Source organism: Mobula birostris, chromosome 3, assembly GCF_030028105.1.
Source record: "Mobula birostris isolate sMobBir1 chromosome 3, sMobBir1.hap1, whole genome shotgun sequence".
Lineage (NCBI taxonomy): Eukaryota > Metazoa > Chordata > Chondrichthyes > Myliobatiformes > Myliobatidae > Mobula > Mobula birostris.
The window spans coordinates 232749931-232765965 of NC_092372.1; the positions used below are offsets into that span (position 1 = coordinate 232749931).

At 43.4% G+C, this 16035-nt stretch overlaps 1 protein-coding gene across 18 annotated transcripts in view; it reads left to right on the plus strand.

The window, feature by feature from the left end:
- LOC140195654 (plectin-like) overlaps positions 1-15558 on the plus strand; it is a 435007-nt gene extending 419449 nt beyond the window's left edge. For all 18 annotated transcript variants that reach the window (XM_072254355.1, XM_072254356.1, XM_072254359.1 and 15 more), the window contains one exon: positions 13919-15558. The gene's annotated coding sequence lies outside the window, so the exon portion shown is untranslated. The remainder of the gene's footprint in view (positions 1-13918) is intronic.
- Positions 15559-16035: the final 477 nt, after the last annotated feature.

Sequence of the window (16035 nt, forward strand, 5' to 3'; positions counted from 1 at the left end):
GAAATCCATGTAGACAATATCCACTGCCTTCCCTTCATCCACTTTCCTGGTAAACTCCTCAAAAAACTCCAATAGATTGGTCAAACATGATCTACCACGCACAAAGCCATGTTGACTTTCCCTAATAAGTCCCTGTCTATCCAAATGCTTGTAGATTCTGTCTCTTAGAACTCCCTCCAATAATTTACCTACTACTGACTTTAAACTTACCGGCCTATAATTTCCCGGATTACTTTTCGATCCTTTTTTAAACAACGGAACAACATGAGCTACTCTCCAATCCTCTGGCACCTCACCTGTAGACAGCAACATTTGAAATATTTCTGCCAGGGCCCCCACAATTTCAAAACTAGTCTCCTTCAAGGTCCGAGGGAACACCCTGTCAGGTCCCGGGGATTTATCCACTTTAATTTTCCTCAAGACAGCAAGCACCTCCTCCTTTTCAATCTGTACAGTTTCCATGATCTCACTACTTAATTCCCTTAATTCCATAGACTTCATGCCAGTTTCCTTAGTAAACACAGATGCAAAAAACCTATTTAAGATCTCCCCCATTTCCTTTGGTTCCACACATAGCTGACCACTCTGATCTTCAAGAGGACCAATTTTATCCCTTACAATCCTTTTGCTCTTAATATACCTGTAAAAACTCTTTGGATTATCCTTCACTTTGACTGCCAAGGCAACCTCATGTTTTCTTTTAGCCCTCCTGATTACTTTCTGAAGTATTTTCTTGCACTTCTTATACTCCTCAAGCACCTGATTTACTCCCTGTTTCCTATACATTTCATACAATTCCCTCTTCTTCTTTATCAGAGTTGCAATATCCCTTGAGAACCAAGGTTCCTTATTCCTATTCAATTTGTCTTTAATCCTGACAGGAACATACAAACTCTGCACTCTCAAAATTTCCCCTTTGAAGGCTTCCCACCTACCAATCACATCTTTGCCAGAGAACAACCTGTCCCAATCCACGCTTTTTAGATCCTTTCTCATTTCTTCAAATTAGGCCTTCTTCCAGTTCAGAACCTCAACCCTAGGACCAGATCTATCCTTGTCCATGATCAAATTGAAACTAATGGTGTTATGATCACTGGAACCAAAGTGCTCCCCTACACAGACTTCCGTCACTTGTCCTAACTTGTTTCCTAACAGGACATCCAATATTGCATCCCCTCTAGTTGGTCCCGCTATATATTGATTTAGAAAACTTTCCTTAACACATTTTACAAACTCTAAACCATCTCGACCCCTAACAGTATGGGAGTCCCAATCAATGTATGGAAAATTAAAATCCCCTACCACCACAACTTTATGTTTCCTGCAATGGCCTGCTATCTCTCTGCAGATTTGCTCTTCCAAGTCTCGTTGACTATTGGGTGGTCTGTAATACAGTCCCACTAATGTGGCCATACCTTTCCTGTTTCTCAGCTCCACCCATAAGGACTCAGTAGACAAGCCCTCTAATCTGTCCTGCCTGAGCACTGCTGTAATATTTTCCCTAACAAGCAATGCTACTCCCCCACCTTTCATTCCTCTGCCTCGATCACATCTGAAACATTGGAACTCTGGAATATTAAGCTGCCAGTCCTGCCCCTCCTGTAGCCAAGTTTCACTAATTGCTATAATGTCATAATTCCACGTCAATCCACGCCCTCAACTCATCCGCCTTCCCTGCAATACTCCCAGCATTGAAATATATACACCTCGGAAGATTTTTACCACCACTCACAACCTTTCTATTAGCGGATTTGCTTGAACTTTTAACATCATTTATTTTCACCCCAGCCACATTGTTAGCTCTGGCACTGTGGTTCCCATCCCCCTGCAAATCTAATTTAAAGCCTCCCCAATAGCACTAACAAACCTCCCTGAAAGGATATTGGTCCCCCTGTAGTTCAAGTGTAACCCGTCTCTCTTGTACAGGTCCCACCTGCCCCAGAAGAGGTCTCAATGATCCTGAAATCTGAAACCCTGCCCCCTACACCAGTTCCTCAGCCACTTGTTCAACCTCCAGAGCATCCTATTCCTACCCTCACTGGCATGTGGCACAGGTAGCAATCCTGAGATTACCACCCTCGAGGTCCTGCTTTTCAACTTCCTACCAAGCTCTCTATACTCACTCTCCAGGGCCTCCTCACTCTTCCTTGCTATGTCATTGGTACCGATGTGCACCACGACATCTGGCTGATCACCCTCCCGCTTCAGAATGTCATGCAAGCGATCAGAGACATCCTTGACCCTGGCACCCGGGAGGCAACAAACCATCCTGGATTCTCTGTCACGACCACAGAACCTCCTATCTGCACCTCTAACTATCGAACTACCGCTCTCCTCTTTTTCCACCCTCCCTTCTGCACTGCAAAGCCAGATGCAGTGCCAGAGATCCAGCTACTGCAGCTTGTCCCAGTTAAGTCATCCCCCCCCAACAGTATCCAATGCGGTATACTCGTTGTTGAGGGGAATGGCCACAGGGGAACCCTGCTCTGCCTGCCCTTTCCTCTTCTCTCGCCTGACAGTGACCCAATTTCCTGTGTTCTGCTCCTTTGGCGTAACTACCTCCCTGTAGCTACTATCTGTAATCTCCTCATTCTCCCGAATGATCCGGAGGTCATCCAGCTCCTGCTCCAGTTCCCTAACGCGGTTTGTTAGGAGTTGCAGCTGGATGCACTTCCTGCAGGTGTCATTGTCAGGGACACCGGAGGGCTCCCTGACTTCCCACATTCTGCAAGAGGAGCATTCCAACATCCTGCCTGGCATTCTCTCTACTCTAAACAATCTGAACAAAAAAACTTACCGGAACCTACCCTGGCCTCTGCCTGTTTGAGCCAAAGCCGTCCCACTCTGACTCAGTCCACTCCGATGATGGCCGCTGTATATGGTGGTCTGCTTTTTAAACCTTGGCGCGCTGCGTCACGTGCCTGCGCAGTGCAGACTCTCCCCGAGCAGTGTTTAAAAAAAAAACCCTTTTGAATTTTGCCTCTGTGGTACAATTTTGCTCTGTCTGCATTTGTACCCAATCATTCCTTGCATTCATGTTATGTTAACCCTAACCCTAACCCTAACCTTACTTCTAACTCTAATGGCTTATCCTCAGCTCTATCATACTGGTTCCCATCCCCTGCCATATTAGTTTAACCTTCAGGGTGTTCTGCACAAGGACTCCCAAGTCCCTTTGTATCTCAGATTTTTGGATATTCTCCCTGCTTCGACTGCACATTTATTTCTACTACCAAAGTGTGTGACCATGCATTTTTCAATATTGTATTTAATTTACCACTCTCTTTTCATTCTCCTCATCTATCTAAGTGCTTCTGCAGCCTACCTGTTTCCTCAGCACTACCTGCCCCTCCATCAATCTTCGTATCAACTGCAAACTTGGCAACAAAGCCATCTATTCCATCATCTAAGTCATTGATATACAGCATAAAAAGTAGCGGTCCCAACACCGACCCCTATGGAACACCACTAGTCATCGACAGCCAGCCAGAAAAGGATCCTTTTATTCCCACTCGCTGCCTCCTAGGCAGCCAGTGCTCTAACCAAACCAGTAACTTTTCTGTAAAACCGTGGGCTGTTGTTGAGGGGTATGGCCACAGGAGTACCCGGCATTGGCTTTTAACCCCTTTTCTCTTCCTGATTATCACCCAGTTTCCTGTAAACTGAACCTTGGGTGTAACTATCCCTCTATATTTCCTATCTTTCACCCCTTCAGCCTCTCAAATGATCCAGAGTTCATCCAGTTCAAGCTCTAACTCATTAATGCAGCCTATTAGAAGCTGCAGCAGGATGCCCTTCTCACCGTTTTAATTGCCAGGGGCAATGGAGATTTACCTGCCTTCCAACATCCCATAAGGGAAGCATTCAAATATCCTGCCTAGCATCCCTACTGTCCGAGCTGATATTCTAGTGAATATAGCCCAAAGCTATCAGGTGCTCTTCATACAACAGGCTATTCAATCCTGGAATCATTTTCGTGAATCTCCTTTAAACCCTCTTCAGTTTTAGCACATTATTTCCAAGATAAGGGACCCAGAACTCCTCACAATACTCCAAGTGAGACCAGTGCTTTATAAAGTTTCAGTTCTAGTTCTCTTGAAATGAATGCTAACATTGAATTTGACTTCCTCACCCACAGACTCAACCTGCAAAGTAACCTTTAGAGAACCTTGCACAAGGACTCCCAAGGCCCTTTGCACCTTGTCTTTTTGCATTTTCTCTCAATTTAGAAAATTGTCAACCCCTTCATTTCTTCTACCAAAGTGCATGACCATACACTTCCCAATACTGTATTCCATCTGCCATTTCATTGCTCATTCTCTAATCTATCTTCCTTCTGTAGCCTCTCTACTTCCTCAAAACTACCTGCCCCTCCCACCTATCTTAGTATTCTCTTTTACACTTTATATATCTGAAGAAACTTTTGGTATCCTCTTTAATATTATTGGCTGTTTTAAAGGCTTCACAATCCTCTAACTTCGTATTAATTTTTGCTCTACTATATGCCCTTCCTTTGGCTTTTATGTTGGCTTTGATTTCCCTTGTTAGACACGGTTGTATCAACTTTCCTTTAGAATACTACTTCTTCTTTGGGATGTATATATACTGTACCTTCTAAACTGCTTCCAGAAATACAGTAGGTTCAATAGGTGCATTTAAAGTCAGAGAAATATATACAAAATACATCCAGGAATTCTTTTTCTTCACAGACATCCACAAAATCAGAGGAGTGTCCCAAAGAATGAATGACAGTTAAAATGTTAGAACCCCAAATCCCCCCCAACTCCCTTCCCATGCACAAGAAGCAGCGAGGCAATGATCCCCCCCTTACCCCCACCAGCAAAAAGACATCAGCATGCTCCACCGGGCACTCAAGCGTGCAGAAAAGCACCAGTAAAGAGCCAGACTTGCGGTACCCCAAAATCTTCTCTGCCATTTCTTCACTGTTGTCATCCCTGCCAGTGTTCTTCTCCAATAAATTTTAGCCAACTCCTCTCTCATGCGTCTGTAATTCCCTTTACTCCACTGTAATACTGTTAAATCTTACTTTAGCTTCTCCTTCTCAAATTTCTAGGTGAATACAATCATATTATGATCACACACCCATGAGGGTTCTTTTACCATAAGCTCTCTAACCCATTCTGGTTCATTGTACAACGGCCATTTCAGAATAGCTGATCCCCTAGTGGGCTCAACTATGAGCTGCTTTAAAAAGCCACCTCACAGGCATTCTAGAAACTCCCCCTCCTGGGATCCAGCACCAACTTGATTTTTCCTAACTACCTGCATATTGAAATCTCCTCTGACTATGGAAACATTTGGGATGCATTTACTATTTCCCATTGTAATTTTGTAGACCACATCCTTACTACTGCTTGGGGGCTGTATATAACTACCATCAGGGTCTTTTTACCCTTGGAGTTCCTTTGCTCTACCCACAACTATTCAACCCACAACAGTGTGCTCATACCTTATTATAAATTAATTTATAATAAATCTTTTCTGCACTCTTTCCAGTATAACAACATATATAACAGGATGACCAAAACTGTATATAATACTCCATATACAGTCTCACCAACTACAAATTAATGTCCCTTCATCATTGCCCCGACTGATGAAGACCAGCATGCTGAATGCCTTTTTCCCTCACCTTGTCGATCTGTGACACCACTTTCAATGAACTATGCACTTGTACTCCAATTCTCTCTGTTACAACACACTTGCCGGTATCCTGCCATTCATTATACAAGTCCTATATTGGTTTGACTTTCCAAAATATATCACCGCAGATTTGTTTGTATTGATATCTATTTGCCACTCCCCGACCAACTTCCTAACAGATCTGTAATCTATTATAACCATTTTCACTATCAACACCACCTTCTAATTTTGTGTCATTTAGAACCATAGAACACTACAGCACAGAAAACAGGCCATTCGGCCCTTCTAGTTTATGCCGAAACATTATTCCGCTAGTCCCATTGACCTGCATCCAGTTCATAACCCTCCAGACCTCTCCCATCCATGTATCTATCCAACTTCTTCTTAAAACTTAAGTGAGCCCGTGTTTACCACGTCAGATGGCAGCTCATTCCACACTCCCACCACTCTCTGAGTGAAGTTCCCCTTAATGTTTCCCCCCAAACCTTTCCCCTTTCACCCTAAAGCCATGTCCTCTTGTATTTATCTCTCCTAATCTAAGTGGAAAGAGCCTATTCACATTTACTCTGTCTATACCCCTCATAATTTTGTAAACCTCTATCAAATCTCCCTTCATTCTCCTACGCTCCAAGGAATAAAGTCCTAACCTGTTCAATCTTTCCCTGTAACTCAACTCCTGAAGACCCAGCAACATCCTAGTAGATCTTCTCTGCACTCTTTCAATCTTACTGATATCCTTCCTATAGTTAGGTGACCAGAACTGTACACAAAACTCCAAACTTGGCCTCACCAATGTCTTATACAACCTCCCCATAACATCCCAACTCCTATACTCAATACTTCAATTTATGAATACCAGGATGCCAAAAGCCTTCTTTACAACCCTGACACCACTTTCAGGGAATTATGTATCCAAACTCCCAGATTTCTTTGTTCCTCCGCACTCCTCAGTGCCCTACCATTTACTGTGTATGTCCTACCTTGATTTGTCCTTCCAAAATGCAACACCTCACACTTGTCTGCATTAAATTCCATCTGCCATTTTCTGGCCGATTTTTCCAGTTGGTCCAGATCCCTCTGCAAGCTTTGAAAGCCTTCCTCGCTATCCACAACTCTTCCAATCTTAGTGTCATCAGCAAACCTGCTGATCCAATTTACTACATTATTATTGAGATCATTGATATAGACAACAAACAACAATGGTCCCAGCACAGATCCCTGAGGCACACCACTAGTCACAGGCCTCCATTCTGAGAAGCAATCATCCACTACCACTCTCTGTCTTCTCCCACATAGCCAATTTCGAATCCAGTTTACAACCTCTCCATGGATACCTAGTGTCTGAACCTTCTGAAATAACCTCCCATGTGGGACCTTGTCAAAGGCCTCCATGTAGACAACATCCACAGCCTTTCCTTCGTCTACTTTCTTGGTAACTTCCTCGAAAAACTCTACAAGATTCGTTAAACATGATCTACCATGCACAAAGCCATGCTGACTATCCTTAATCAGCCCTTGACTGTCCGAATACTTGTATATCCGATCTCTCAGAACACCTTCCAATAACTTACCTACTAGTGAAGTCAGGCCTGACGCTAGCTCCCTAAGCCTGAGTCGACATAGTAGTAGTAGTAGATGTCAGGCTCACCGGCCTGTAATTACCTGGTTTACTTTTGGAGCCTTTTTTAAACAAAGGAACAACATGAGCCACCCTCCAATCCTCCGGCACCACACCCGTGGCTAAGGACATTTTAAATATTTCTGCCAGGGCCCCTGCAATTTCTACACTAGTCTCTCTCAAGGTCCGAGGAAATATCAAGTCAGGCCCGGGGGATTTATCTACCTTTATTCGCTGTAAAGCAGCAAGCACCTCCTCCTCTTTAATCTCTATATGGTCCATGACACTGCTGCTTGTTTCCCTTCCTTCCCTATACGCTATGCCAGTTTCCTGAGTAAATACTGATGCAAAAAAATTGTTTAAGATCTCCCCCATCTCCTGAGGATCTACACAGAGACAACCATTTTGATCTTCTAGGGACCAATTTTGTCCCTACTATCCTTTTACTTTTAATATACCTGTAGAAACCCTTCGGGTTTACCTTCACATTATGTGCCAAAGCAACCTCATGTCTTTTTGCCTTCCTGATTTCCTTCTTTAGTATTTTCTTACATTTTCTATACTCTTCAAGTACCACATTTGTTCCTTGTTCCCTATACCTGCTATACTCCTCTCTCTTTTTCTTAACCAGATCGCAAATATCCCTTGAAAACCAAGGTTCCCTATGCCTGTTAACTTTGCCTTTAATCCTGGCAGGAACATGCAAAATCTGCACTCTCAAAACTTGGCCTTTGAATGCCTTCCACGTACTGAACACATCCTTGCCAGAAAACAACAGAAATCCTTCCTCTCAGAATCTTCTCCATCAACCTACCAACCACTGAAGTAAGACTCACTGGTCTATAATGGTCTATAACTCACTGGGCTATCTCTACTACCTTTCTTGAATAATGGAACAACATCTGCAACCCTCCAATCCTCCGAAACCTCTCCTGTCCCTATTGATGATGCAAAGATCATCGCCAGAGGCTCAGCAATCTCCTCCCTCGCCTCCCACAGTAGCCTGGGGTACATCTCATCCGGTCCCAGTGACTTATCCAACTTGATGCTTTCCAAAAGCTCCAGCACATCCTCTTTCTTTTATCTACAGGCTCAAGCTTTACAGTCCGCTGTAAGTTGACCCTACAATCACCAAGATTATTTTCCATAGTGAATACTGAAGCAAAGTATTCATTGTGTCAAGAAACTTTCTTGAACACACCTAACAAACTCCACCCCATCTAAACCCCTTGCGCCAGGGACATGCCAATTGATATTTGGGAATTAAAATCTCCCACCACGACAACCCTGCTATTATTACACCTTTCCAGAATCTGTCTTCCTATCTGCTCCTCGATGTCCCTGTTATTATTGGGTGGTCTATAAAAAACACCCAGTAGAGTTATTGATCCCTTCCTGTTCCTAACTTCCACCCACAGAGACTCTGTAGACAATTCCTCCATGACTTCCTCCTTTTTTGCAGCCGTGACACTATCTCTGATCAACAGTGCCACACGCCCCCACCTCTTTTTCCTCCTTTCTGAAACATCTAAAGCCTGGCACTCAAAGTACCCATTCCTGCCCCTCAGTCATCCAAGTCTCTGTTAATGTTGAAATGCCTAGCACGAGAGGCCACAGTTTTAAGATGCTTGGAAGCAGATACAGAGGAGATGTCAGTGGTAAGTTTTTTTACGCAGAGAGTGGTGAGTGCGTGGAATGGGCTGCCGGCAACTGTGGCGGAGGGGGATATGATAGAATCTTTTAAGAGACTCTGGATAGGTACATGGAGCTTAGAAAAATAGAGGGCTATGGGTAACCCCAGATAATTTCTAAGGTAAGGATATGTTCAGCACAGCTTTGTGGGCGGAAGGGCCTGTATTGTGCTTAGGCTTTCTGTGTTCTATGTTTATATGTTTGGAGCAAGGTCTTTAACAGTGTTGAAGAGCAGAGAGATCTTGGGATTCAAGTTCATAGCTTCTTGAAAGTGATTCAATGCTGTAAAACAATAAAACATGAAAAATTCCAAGGGTGTGGTGAATACTTTTTATAGGCAGTGTATCTGTGTTAAACTCCATCTGCCATTTCTCCACCTATATCTGCCACTGAAATCATGTTGATTTATTTTCCAGTCTTCTAAATTAATCTACAACTCCACCAATCTTGATATCATCCACTAATTTGCCAACCCAGCCATCTACATTTTCATCCAGGTCATTTATGTAAATTAAAAACAGCAGAGGTCCCAGCATAGATCCCTGAGGAACTCCACTAAGCATATGACAGCAAGCTATCAGACAGTATCAGTGGATAGTAAAAGCTTATTCAAGTATGTAAAAAAATAAGAGAGATGAGACAGAACATAGGACCACTAGAAAATAAGCTGGAGAAATAATAATGGGGGACAAAGAGATAGAAGGTAAAATAAGTGAGTATTCTGCACGATCTTCACTGTGAAAGACATTAGCAATGTGCCAGATGTTGTAGTGTGTGAAGGAAGAGAAGGGGGTGCGGTTACTATTACATGGGAGAATGTGCCCAAAAAGCTGAAAGACCTAAAGGTACCTAAGCTACCCAGACCAGATGAACTGCAGTTGAGGGTTCTGAAAGTGTTAGTGTTAGAGATTGTAGGGGCATTAGTAATTATCTTTCAAAAATCATTAGACTCTGGTATCGTGCCAAAGGATTGGAAAATTGTAAATGTCATTCCACTGTTTAAGACAGGAGGGAGGCAGCAGAAAGGAAATTATAGACCAATTAGCCTGACCTCAGTGGTTGGGAAGATTTTTGTGGGCCGAAGAGCCTGTATTGTGCTATAGGTTTTTTTCTATGTTGGAGTCAATTGTTAAGGATGAGGTTGTGGGGTGACACCAGACAAGATAGGACAAAGTCAGCATGGTTTTCTAAAGGGAAAATCTTGCCTGATGAGCCAGTTGGAATTCTTTGAGGAGATTAAAAAAAGGATAGGTAAAGGGGATGTAGTGGATGTTGTATATTTGGATTTTCAGAAGGCCTTTGACAAGGTGCCACACATGAAGCTGCTTACCAAGTTAAGAGCCCGTGGTATTACAGGGAAGTTACTAACATGGTTCAAGCATTGGATGATTGGTAGGAGGCAGGAGTGGTAATAAAAGGATCCTTTTCTGGTTGGCTGCCAGTGACTAGTGGTGTTCCACAGGGGTCAGTGTTGGGACCACTTCTTTTTCATGCTGTATATCAATGATTTAAATGATGGAATAGATGGCTGTGTTACCAAGTTTGCTGATAATGTGAAGATTGGTGAAGAGGCAGGTAGTGTTGAGGAGAAGGTAGGCTGTAAAAGGACTTAGACAGATTTGGAGAATGGGCAAGGAAATGGCAAATGTAATACAATGTTGGAAAATGCACAATCATGTAATTTGGTAGTAGAAATAAATGTGAAGACTATTTTCTCAATGGGGAGAAAAATCAAAAAATCTGAGATGCAAAGGGAGTTGGGAGTCCTTGTGCAGAACATCCGAAAACTTAACTTGCAGGTTGACTCAGTGGTGTGCAACGCAAATGCCATGTTCATATTCATTTCAAGAGCTCTTGAATACAAGAGCAGAGATGTGATGCTGAAGCTTTATAAGGAACTGGTGAGGCCTCACCTTGAGTATTGTGAACAGTTTTGGTTTTCTCATCTAAGAAAAGATATGCTGGTCCAGAGGTGATTCACAAGGTTGATTCTGGAAATGAAGGGTACGTTTGATGGCTGTGGGTCTGTACTCACTGGAATTTAGAAGGGTGGGTTGGCAAGTTTGCAGACGACACAAAGGTTGGTGGTGTTGTAGACAGTGTAGAGGATTGTCAAAGATCGCAGAGAGACATGGATAGGATGCAGAAGTGGGCTGAGAAGTGGCAGATGGGGTTCAACCCGGAGAAGTGTGAGGTGGTACACTTTGGAAGGACAAACTCCAAGGCAGAGTACAAAGTAAATGGCAGGATACTTGGTAGTATGGAGGAGCAGAGGGATCTGGGGGTACATGTCCACAGATCCCTGAAAGTTGCCTCACAGGTGGATAGGGTAGTTAAGAAAGCTTATGGGGTGTTAGCTTTCATAAGTCGAGGGATAGAGTTTAAGAGTCGCGATGTAATAATGCAGCTCTATAAAACTCTGGTTAGGCCATACTTGGAGTACTGTGTCCAGTTCTGGTCGCCTCACTATAGGAAGGATGTGGAAGCATTGGAAAGGGTACAGAAGAGATTTACCAGAATGCTGCCTGGTTTAGAGAGTATACATTATGATCAGAGATTAAGGGAGCTAGGGCTTTACTCTTTGGAGAGAAGGAGGATGAGAGGAGACATGATAGAGGTGTACAAGACAATAAGAGGAATAGATAGAGTGGATAGTCAGCGCCTCTTCCTCAGGGCACCACTGCTCAATACAAGAGGACATGGCTTTAAGGTAAGGGGTGGGAAGTTCGAGGGGGATATTAGAGGAAGGTTTTTTACTTAGAGAGTGGTTGGTGCGTGGAATGCACTGCCTGAGTCAGTGGTGGAGGCAGATACACTAGTGAAGTTTAAGAGACTACTAGACAGGTATATGGAGGAATTTAAGGTGGGGGCTTATATGAGAGGCAGGGTTTGAGGGTCGGCACAACATTGTGGGCCTTAGGGCCTGTATTGTGCTGTACAATACTATGTCTATGATGAGGGAGGATCTTATTTAGAACAGAGATGTGGAGAAGTTACTTTAGTCAGAGGGTGGTAAATCTGTGGAATTTGTTGTCACGAGCGGCTGTGGAGGCCAAGTCTTACTTAAGGCAGAGATAGATAGGTTCTTGATTAACCAGGGAATCAAAGGGTATGGGGAGAAGGCAGGGGAGTGGGGATGACTGGAAGAATTGGATCAGCCCATGATTGAATGGCCTACTTCTGCTCCTATATCTTATGGTCTTAAGTCAGATTCAAACAAAGCACATGAGGAGTATAAACAAGTCAGAAAAGAACTAAAGAAGGGAATTAGGAAAGACAGCAGGGGCCATGTGAGGTGTACAAGATGATGGGAGGCATTGATTGTGTGGATAGTCAGAGGCTTTTTCCCAGGGCTGAAATGGCTAGCACGAGAGGGCACAGTTTTAAGGTGCTTGAAAGTAGGAACAGAGGAGAATGGCCTACTTCTGTTCCTATATCTTATGGTCTGATAGAAACAGAGAAAACCTACAGCACAATACAGGCTCTTTGGCCCACAAAGCTGTGCTGAACATGCCCTTACCTCAGAAATTACGTAGGGTTCCCATAGCCCTCTATTTTTCTAAGCTCCATGTGCCTATCCAGGAGTCTCTTAAAAGACCCTATCGTATCCGCCTCCACCACCGTCGCCGGCAGCCCATTCCACGTACTCACCACTCTCTGTGTAAAAAAACTTACCCCTGACATCTCTGTACCTACTTCCAAGCACCTTAAAACTGTGCCCTCTCGTGCTAGCCATTTCAGCCCTGGGAAAAAGCCTCTGATTTTTTCACACGATCTATCCACACGATCAATGCCTCTCATCATCTTGTACAGCTCTGTCAGGTCACCTCTCATCCTCCGTCACTCCAAGGAGAAAAGGCCAAGTTCACTCAACCTATTCTCATAAGGCAGGCTCCTTGTAAATCTCTTCCGCACCCTGGGTCTGACTACCTCTTCAAGTATCTCGTCTATAATATTTTCAGCCTCTCAAATGGTACTGAGTACATCCAACTCCAGATCCAGCTCCTTGGCCTAGTCAGTCAAGCTCTAAAGTCGGGTGCCCTTGTCATCAAGGAAACCAACCGGTGTCCTGAATTCCCACATCTGACAGGAGGAGCATTCCATCCTGACTGTCCTAGACCAAAAAGGGAAAATGCTTGCCTCTTTATAACTCTGCCTGTTCATGCTGAAGCCTATTAAGCCGAAGCCTCCACTCTCTGACAATGGCTGCTCCAAAATGGCTACTCTGCTTGTGCCTTCCCTCCCTTTTATTTGCAGCTGAGTTTATGACACTTTATGCACCTGCGCAGTCCAAAATGACTGGACTTGCCCAAATTTGCTTCTTTCATCCTTTCTCCCAACTTCTGTTAGGCTCTGACCTGATTTACTCTCTTCTCACTTGAGCTGCCGAGAAATAAAGAGCATTTTTAAATCCTTGTCTAGTCATCAATGGATTCACTCAGCCCTGATCTGGTAAACCCATTGTAGCTTCCTTCTCTTTCTTGATCAGAGCCTTAATATTTCTCATCAGCTGGCTTGCCCTAAACTTGCCAAGATTACCTTACACCATAACAGTAATGTACTGCCCAGACTCTTGATATCACTTTCAAAACCACCAACCTTTCATTCATTACTTTCCCTTCAAACAGGCTCACCTAGTCAGCCTCCATGAGATCCTCCTAATTCCCTCAAAATTAGCCCTGAAACGGCTTAGGTCCCATCCCTGACTTGCAATTATCTTAAAACAAATCAACTCCATTAAGACTGGCTTCTTGGCTACATTCGGAATACAAATTGGTCGATTTTTGGACTTTAAGGAATTGGGGGATATGGGATAGTATGAATTGGCAGGTCAGCCAGGATGAATGATGGAACAGACTCAATGAGCCTGGGAATCACTTCTTGCACCTTTGATACATGTTCTCTTGCTTTGATTGACATTTGATGCATCTGTTCCCTTTTTAGTTCCTGTGGACATCAGTTGCTTGGGAGGTGGTGCAAAGTTACGTGGATTATGATCAGACATCGCTCAGATTGAGTTGTCTATCCAGAACATTCCGGAAACTCAGCCAGGACAAATACAGAATCACAGGGACTGTCACTATTCCTTCATGAGGCTTCCATGACCTGCATCCTGAAAGGATTGAGTGTGAACTTATGGAACTACTGTGGAGTTTATCGGAATCAAGCCTTTCATCTCAGAACATCAGCCAGACCTCCAAGACTTGCTCGCAGTTTATATCCTCTCTAGAATCTGACCATTTCCCATTCATTGTTTTGATGATGAATATTTTTGTTATGCATGCTGTACTAACTGTCAGGAAACCTCTAGCCAGCGGAAATGTCCTGTTTATATTAAAGCAGTGAGTTTAACAAACTAATTAATTGTAATCCAGAACTGAAATTAACAACTGTACAGAAGATAACTTGTTTAATGGCCTCAATGTAGAAGTACAAATAAAAGAGAAATTAATATATATACATAAAACTGAACAATGATTGACCATCCAGCACAATAACATTGAACACAGTAAGTAACAGAGCAATTAGGGACCCTGAACCATTGGTGGATAACTATACAGACAGCATTCTGTAACACAAAGGGATGGGTCGGTCACTGTATAGCAGTATAAAACGCCTTGGGATTCTCATTGATTCTGCTCATCCGCTTGAGCACGTTCCTGTGATTGTTATGTTCCACAAGGGTGCAGTATGACTTTCTCATTAAATCTGGGTCCTCTCAGATCATCCCTTTTGTTACCATCCTTGTCTTCACTACTTACCAGAACTTGATCTCAAAGCCTAATCTTGTCTTTAAACAACTCCCACATGTCAGATGTGGACATGTCCAACAGGAGCTGTGCCCAATCATTGTCCCTCAGCTCCTGTCTTATCCTGTTGTGATTTCCCTCCCCCATTTTAGTATCTTCCCACAAGATCCAATTTTAGCTTTATTCATAATTGTCTTAAAACAATTAAGCCACCCTGACCATTCCCTTTTTTGTCATTTTACTTCTGGGAAAAGATAAAGGGAGTTCAAAGATGGGATGACCAGACAGACGCACGAGATTCTGAAGACTCTGAAAATTTTGAGCAATACACATAAGATGCCAGAAGAATTTAGCCAGTCAGGCAGCATCCATGGAGGGGAATAAACAGTTGATATTTTGGGTTGGGACTCTTCATCAGGACTCTAAAGGAAGGGAGCAGATTGTAGAATATGAAATGCTGGGTGAGATCAGCCGCCATATTGAATTTGGGCGGCTGATCATGAAAATCACCATGAAGGTTTCCTAACACGTGCTTTTATTTTCTTCTGGCCGATATTTGTCATTTCAATTCATAAATCAAGTCATTTAAAATGTTCCCACAATGTAAGCTGAGAAGTTTTCTATCTTGTTCAGACATACCTGGGCATGCTTAGGCAGGACAGATGCTGCATGGCAGGACGGGTTTTAGAAAGTCTATAAAAGCATCACACACACACACACCGTCATGTGCGTTGCATTTCCGTGTATATCGGTTGTGAGCACATTGATGCACATGCTCTATGCGCAGAGCGTATTGTGTGTACTCATCATAATAAATCATTGTTATCTTCAGGAGCATTTGTGACAGCAAAATGTTCTGTTAATATTGCAACAGCCACGATACTTTCTGTTATATTTGTGACCAGCATAGGCTTAAATCTCAAAGATGGAGTATGACTCCTTTTTCGAAGAAAGCCGATATGCTCTATTTTGAGTGTACAATTGGTGACCAAAACAAAGCCTAGGCTCCTCACATTTGTTCCACAACATGCACTGTCGATCTTAGAGCTTGGCTCAGAGGGACTCGGAAGTCAACACCGTTTGCTGTCCTGATCATATAGCGACAGCAGAAGCATCATTTGCCAGACTGCGACTTCTGTCTGACCAGTGTGTCTGGTTTCTCTGCTAAAAACAAGAAATCCATTGAATGCTCCAGTCTCCCTTCAGCCATGATACCTGTGCTGCTTGTAATAGTCTTCCAGTACCGAAGCCTCCAGAGACATGGTTTCAAGGAAACGGAGGAATATGTCAAAAGGGGGGCGCTGGAAGCGG